The 7,579-nt window shown below is 52.6% G+C and overlaps 3 non-coding genes across 3 annotated transcripts; all 3 read left to right on the top strand.

Moving 5' to 3' along the window:
- Positions 1 to 476: 476 nt before the first annotated feature.
- Positions 477 to 549, top strand: TRNAA-UGC. Its single transcript has one exon. It is a non-coding gene; the product is annotated as a tRNA-Ala (tRNA).
- Positions 550 to 2,070: 1,521 nt separating this feature from the next.
- On the top strand, positions 2,071 to 2,143 carry TRNAA-UGC. Its single transcript has one exon. It is a non-coding gene; the product is annotated as a tRNA-Ala (tRNA).
- A 1,521-nt stretch (positions 2,144 to 3,664) lies between these two features.
- TRNAA-UGC lies at positions 3,665 to 3,737 on the top strand. The gene has a single exon. It is a non-coding gene; the product is annotated as a tRNA-Ala (tRNA).
- The last annotated feature ends 3,842 nt before the right edge of the window (positions 3,738 to 7,579 follow it).

Below are 7,579 nucleotides of genomic sequence, written 5' to 3'. Positions count from 1 at the left end.
ATATTTAAAGTATCTGATCGCGCCAGCAAAAAGCTTGACTAGTACTGACGTTCACCCTACCTTCCAACCTGCCAAAGCAGGAATAGAACCTGCAGCAGCTCCACTTCCCAACCAGCAAGGCTTTCAGTGCAGAGCCACTAGGGAGTAACGGAGATACACTGCTCACACCTGTTCTTTATTCAACAAAGAATCAGGGCAGGGACACGGATTAACCTCGTCTGGAAGAAGGCAATCCTACCATGTGTTGAAGCCGGCACTTTCCAGAGGACTTCTGACTACTTTTTCATTTGAAAGGCTCACATGTGAGCCTTTTCTAGTGATGAATGGTGAGAATGAGGCCTCCGAGGCCAAGCGGAACTGCATTTCCAGTGAGCTGGATCTGGAGAAGTGACTATTTCACCCTTGACTAAAGCAGCAGGCTGACCACCCCCAAGCAAGCATGTGCTGGAATTTTACACCTCTTTCCACCACCACAGGGGGGATTAGCTCAAGTGGTAGAGCGCTCGCTTTGCATGCGAGAGGCAGCGGGATCGATGCCCGCATTCTCCATGTTGCTTTTTCACACAACAGTGCATTGCATTAGCGGCAGTCTGTATTTTTTCTGAGAAAGCAAAGCTCCTGGACAAGGGACCACCCTATGCAGAAGAAGGAAGAGAAGCTTTGGGGAAAACCATGGTTTTCTCTCTGAGAGGCTGGTAGAAAACCAGAATACGTTTGGCAGAGGTGAGAGGAGCCAAAAGAGTGACAGAATACAAGCGTTCATAGGGACAGATAGAAATGGACCTTGCTGCAAGAGGGCGAGGACAGATGAAAGATGAAGTAAGAACTGTGACAGCTCAGTAGGGTAGATAGGGAAGGGCAGACAAAATGGACCATATTCTGCTGTCACCTTGAGTGTGTCCATAGAAATGGGTGTTGAGCAGTGACAGCCATATTTCGGATGATTGAGCAAGCGGATAGTCTAGAGCAGAACCTCTGTAATGATTTTGCTAGCTGCATTCACGATAGGGGAATTAGCTCACATGGCAGAACATTTGATTTAAATGCAAGAGGCAGTGAGATTAATGTCCACGTTCTCCAGCTGGCTTTTTAATGCACCTTTTCTTCTATTACAAACAAAATAAGTGACATGTTGAAAAACCTGCTACCACCGGAACAGTCTTTTCCATTTGCCATTACGTTTTCAAATGATGCCCAGATCTTTTTCCTGGCTAGTAATTCCTAACATGGAACCCATTTTCCGCCATGTGCATAGCTTCGCCCTTGTCCATATTCGATGCCATCTGACATTCGAATGCCCAATCCTCCAGTCACCCGGGGTGTATGCTATCTTGTCTGGGCCATTTACTACTCTTCAGTTGGTCAGTCTGCCTTATTACAACTTCCAGTTTCACAGCGATCGGTTTCCTTTCTTCTGCATCATCGCCAAGGAATACAGCTTCGCACACGGGTTTCTCCCCAACATCCTCTTGAGGAAGGAATGAATGAAAGAATTCATTCAGTCTTTCCACGATGGCTAGGTGCCCTTTGATCCCTCGGCGATCTAACGGTCTGACCGACTGCCTCACAGGCGTCTCGCTTCAGATAGCTTTATATATTTAAAGTATCTGATCGCGCCAGCAAAAAGCTTGACTAGTACTGACGTTCACCCTCCCTTCCAACCTGCCAAAGCAAGAATAGAACCTGCAGCAGCTCCACTTCCCAACCAGCAAGGATTTCAGTGCAGAGCCACTAGGGAGTAACGGAGATACACTGCTCACACCTGTTCTTTATTCAACAAAGAATCAGGGCAGGGACACGGATTAACCTCGTCTGGAAGAAGGCAATCCTACCATGTGTTGAAGCCGGCACTTTCCAGAGGACTTCTGACTACTTTTTTCATTTGAAAGGCTCACATGTGAGCCTTTTCTAGTGATGAATGGTGAGAATGAGGCCTCCAAGGCCAAGCGGAACTGCATTTCCAGTGAGCTGGATCTGGAGAAGTGACTATTTCACTCTTGACTAAAGCAGCAGGCTGACCACCCCCAAGCAAGCATGTGCTGGAATTTTACACCTCTTTCCACCACCACAGGGGGATTAGCTCAAGTGGTAGAGCGCTCGCTTTGCATGCGAGAGGCAGCGGGATCGATGCCCGCATTCTCCATGTTGCTTTTTCACACAACAGTGCATTGCATTAGCGGCAGTCTGTATTTTTTCTGAGAAAGCAAAGCTCCTGGACAAGGGACCACCCTATGCAGAAGAAGGAAGAGAAGCTTTGGGGAAAACCATGGTTTTCTCTCTGAGAGGCTGGTAGAAAACCAGAATACGTTTGGCAGAGGTGAGAGGAGCCAAAAGAGTGACAGAATACAAGCGTTCATAGGGACAGATAGAAATGGACCTTGCTGCAAGAGGGCGAGGACAGATGAAAGATGAAGTAAGAACTGTGACAGCTCAGTAGGTAGATAGGGAAGGGCAGACAAAATGGACCATATTCTGCTGTCACCTTGAGTGTGTCCATAGAAATGGGTGTTGAGCAGTGACAGCCATATTTCGGATGATTGAGCAAGCGGATAGTCTAGAGCAGAACCTCTGTAATGATTTTGCTAGCTGCATTCACGATAGGGGAATTAGCTCACATGGCAGAACCCTTGATTTAAATGCAAGAGGCAGTGAGATTAATGTCCACGTTCTCCAGCTGGCTTTTTAATGCACCTTTTCTTCTATTACAAACAAAATAAGTGACATGTTGAAAAACCTGCTACCACCGGAACAGTCTTTTCCATTTGCCATTACGTTTTCAAATGATGCCCAGATCTTTTTCCTGGCTAGTAATTCCTAACATGGAACCCATTTTCCGCCATGTGCATAGCTTCGCCCTTGTCCATATTCGATGCCATCTGACATTCGAATGCCCAATCCTCCAGTCACCCGGGGTGTATGCCTATCTTGTCTGGGCCATTTACTACTCTTCAGTTGGTCAGTCTGCCTTATTACAACTTCCAGTTTCAACAGCGATCGGTTTCCTTTCTTCTGCATCATCGCCAAGGAATACAGCTTCGCACACGGGTTTCTCCCCAACATCCTCTTGAGGAAGGAGTGAATGAAAGAATTCATTCAGTCTTTCCACGATGGCTAGGTGCCCTTTGATCCCTCGGCGATCTAACGGTCTGACCGACTGCCTCACAGGCGTCTCGCTTCAGATAGCTTTATATATTTAAAGTATCTGATCGCGCCAGCAAAAAGCTTGACTAGTACTGACGTTCACCCTCCCTTCCAACCTGCCAAAGCAGGAATAGAACCTGCAGCAGCTCCACTTCCCAACCAGCAAGGCTTTCAGTGCAGAGCCACTAGGGAGTAACGGAGATACACTGCTCACACCTGTTCTTTATTCAACAAAGAATCAGGGCAGGGACACGGATTAACCTCGTCTGGAAGAAGGCAATCCTACCATGTGTTGAAGCCGGCACTTTCCAGAGGACTTCTGACTACTTTTTCATTTGAAAGGCTCACATGTGAGCCTTTTCTAGTGATGAATGGTGAGAATGAGGCCTCCGAGGCCAAGCGGAACTGCATTTCCAGTGAGCTGGATCTGGAGAAGTGACTATTTCACCCTTGACTAAAGCAGCAGGCTGACCACCCCCAAGCAAGCATGTGCTGGAATTTTACACCTCTTTCCACCACCACAGGGGGATTAGCTCAAGTGGTAGAGCGCTCGCTTTGCATGCGAGAGGCAGCGGGATCGATGCCCGCATTCTCCATGTTGCTTTTTCACACAACAGTGCATTGTATGAGCGGCAGTCTGCCCTCTTAAGGAAATGGATGACATCTGGATGAAAGGAAGTTTCATCCCCCGACAAAGAAAGGCTCCTAAGGCCACGCGCTGTACTCTGAGAGAGTTGAAAGCCAAACCCTTTTCCAATCCTGCCTAAAGAAACCCGAGAAACTGGGAGACGGACTCGTGGCCCGGTTGTGTAGCCTGAGCCATGCATCATGTCTTCAAGACACTCCACACCCAGACGTAGGCTACAGAGATGGACTTCTTTCGTACACACAGGAGGGTCGAGATCACTGCCTTTAGGTAACTACGTTGTCTCAACTTGCGCCTCTAATAAGCCAAGCCGCAAGACAGAAGCGAGCTGCCTCGTCAAAAAATATTGGCCCTTGTCGAATGAGGCGAGGAAGATGTCTGAGATGCCGGGGCCCATCCTCTGCCACGTTGAGAAGATCCGCGAACCAGTGCCGGCGCTGCCACTCCGGAGCCACTAGAATTACCGTGGGCTGGTGGTTCTCGATCCTTCGTAGGACCCTGTCCACTAGAGGCAAGGGAGGAAACACAGAGGAGATGGCGGTGGAGCCACGGCAACACCAGTGCATCGATGCCCTCCACCCCGTGTTCTCTTCTGCAACTGAAGAAGCAAGGGGCCTTGGCCTTGCGGGCTGTCGCCATGAGGTCTTCTTGAAGAATCCTCCAACAGTGGACAATCAAGTGCTTGGCCTCCTCCCAGAGCTCCCACTCCCTTGGGTCGAGGTGTTGACGGCTGAGGAAGTCCGCCTGGATGTTGTCCACACCAGCGATGTGTGAGGCCACCCATCGGGTCAGGTGCAGTTCCGCCCAGGACATGAGCCTGTCCGCTTCCTGGGAGACGTGATGACTCCTCGTACCTCCCTGGCGGTTTATATACGGCACCGTGGGCGCATTGTCCAAGAGTATTGTGACCGCCCAATGGTGAACGACGGGAAAGAAAGTCTTCAGTGCTACACGGACCACTCTGGTCTCTAGGCGGTTGATCAGCCACCTCGTCTGGGCATGTGTCCACTGGGCCTGGAGAGAACTCGACTGACAGACCGCCCCCCCCCCCCCAGCCCGAGAGGCTGGCATCTGTCGTGACTACTATCCAGGCAAGAGTCCCCAGGGATAGCCCCTGAGCCAGATGGAAGGGGTCTAGGCACCAGGCGAAGCTGTCCTGGGCTGTCTGCGGAATCGGGAGGATGGCGTGAAAATCCCTCGAGACCAGCTTCCAGCAGGAAAGCAGGGCCCTCTGTAGTGGACGCAGATGCGCAAAGGCCCAGGCTACCAGATCTATAGTGGAAGCCATGGATCCCAGAACCTGTAGATAATTCCAAGCTGTGGGCGAAGGAAGACCATAGAACTGCTGTATTTGATCCCACAATGCCTGTGCCCGCTCCGGCCACAGGAACACCTTGTTCTCTGCCGTGTCGAATCTCGCGCCCAGGAAGGCCAATGACTGAGATGGGGTGAAGCTGCTCTTGGCGAAATTGATGATCCACCCGATAACCCTGGTGCAAATATTTTGCTGTAATGAGCCAGTCGTCCAGGTAAGGGTGAACCAAAATGCCCTCCTGACGCAGGGCCGCCACTACCACCACCATGACCTTAGTGAAGATTCAAGGGGCCATCTCCAGACCAAAGGGGAAGGCCTGGAACTGAAAATGTTGTTCTAATACCTTGAACCGGGGGAATTGTTGATGCGCCATGAGGACTGGAATGTGAAGATATGCTCCATGAGGTCCAGGGAGGCCAGGAACTCCCCCCGATGTACAGCCGCTATTACCGAGTGTAGCATCTCCATCTGTAACATGGACCCTTGAGGAATTGTTACCCAACTTGAGGTCCAGGATAGGGCGGAAAGCACCCTCCTTTTTGGACACCACGAAATAGATGGAATAGTTGTCCCTTGCCCACTTCTGAGGGTGGCACTGGAACAATTGTGCTCCCAGTGCGAGGATCTGGTCCAACGTCTGGCGAACCGGATCTGCTTTTGAAGGTATCCACAGGGTGAGAAGAGAAATCTGTCCTCTTAAGGTGCTGTACAAGTCCAATGCATAGCCGTGCTTTAGAACATCTAGGACCCACTGATCTGACGTGATCCGGACCCACCTCGTAGAAGAGAGATCCGGCCCCCCAATGAGGGGTTCTGCCGAGTGGGTCATCCTGGCATCATTAGGGAGGCTTGGAGGAGGTGCCCTGAAGAGGGAGCTTCCCTGCCGGATCTGCGCCCTCGAAAGGGCCAATTCCAGGAATGTGAGCGAGTAGAGGGTCCGCAGAGGCTGTCTCATGGTGCAGAAACGCGTGGGTGCGGAATCTACTCCTGGAGAAATTGTAGGATCTCGTGGAACACGGTCAATCTTCCGGGAGCTTATGCACCGCATTCTCTCCAAGGCTCTTGATGATCTGATCCAGATCTTCTCCAAATAGTAATTTACCCTTAAACGGGAGTGAACCTAGACGAGACTTGGAGGAGGTATCTGCCGACCAATTCCGAAGCCAAAGGAGGCGCCGAGCCGAGACCGCCGCCACTATCAATCTGGCGAGGACCCGGAGCACAGTCGTACATGGGCGTCCGCCCCATAGGCAATCACGGCCTCCAACCTGTCTGCCTGGCGCATCTCCTCCGGGGGCAGATCCTGCGACATGAGAAGCTGTTGTACCCATCGAAGCCCAGCTCTCTGTGCCAGAGAGCTGCAGATAGTCGTCCACACTCCCAGCGCAGACACTTCAAACACTCTCTTGAGGTACACCTCCAGCTTCCTGTCCTGGAGGTCCCTCAGGGCCGTGCCCCCCGTCCCCGGGATGGTGGTGCGTTTAGTGACCACCGAAACCACGGAATTAACTGTCGGGACCTTAAGTAGATCCAGAAAATCCTCAGGTAGTGGATAAAGCTTTTCCATGGCCCTGCTGACCTTGAGTGTGGCTTCTGGTGAGTTCCATTCCCTAGAAAGCAACTGCAGGAATGTAGGATGGGTGGGAAATGCTCTCACCGGCGGACGAAGCCCTGCAAGAACAGGGTCCCCCTTCTTTGCCGTGGGTTCGGGTCCTGGAGGATCAGGCAGTGTATCAATGTCCAGCTCCTGCACGAAATGCGGGATCAGATCCTCCAGCTCTTCCTTCTGGAAAATGCGCAGGACCAGAGGGTCGTCACCCTCCATCTGAGCCGCCAGGAGCGGGTCATCGCTGGCCAAATCCGGGTCCGGGTGTCCCCCATGGCCCATGGGATCCCCTCCGGAAGATCCAGGAAGAGCCTGGGTCGGACCTGCCATCCCCACTCCCGGGGGGCCGAGACTGGTGGGGGGCGCCCATAGGGGCAGGATCCGACTGTGGCAGCTTAAGGGGGGGGGGGGGGGGGGGGGGGGAAGGTCCGGGGATGAGATCCACAGGTTGAGCCATCCGGGCCAAGAACACGTTATGCATTAGGACCACAAATTCCGGTGAGAAAGATGGTGGGACCAGCGAGGTCAGAGGATCCCCCGACCGCAGAAGAAAATCCGGTGTCCGTACTGGTTCCAGAACCGGCGGTAGGGCTGAAAGCGAGGCCTCTGTGTCCTCCTCCGAGGCGTGGAGGCAGCTTGTTCCTGTGACAAGATGGCCACCGCTCCGCGGGAGCGGGGCAGGTCGCTGTCCGTAAGCGAGGTCCTGACCGCTCGCCTCTGTGTCGTCTTCCGGCCTCGAGCTGACCTCCCCACCGGGGAGGCAGTTGGGTCATAGTCCCTCCTTGGAGCGGCGACCCCCAGGCCGACCACATGCGGTGCATGCCGAAAATCGCGGCATGTCGGTGGCGGGAGAAGGGAGGGCAGAAGCGCG

Source organism: Rhinatrema bivittatum, chromosome 2 (genome assembly GCF_901001135.1).
Source record: "Rhinatrema bivittatum chromosome 2, aRhiBiv1.1, whole genome shotgun sequence".
NCBI classification, from domain to species: Eukaryota; Metazoa; Chordata; class Amphibia; order Gymnophiona; family Rhinatrematidae; genus Rhinatrema; species Rhinatrema bivittatum.
Note: the sequence above shows the minus strand (reverse complement) of the source record. Positions and strands in the feature narration are given on the sequence as shown.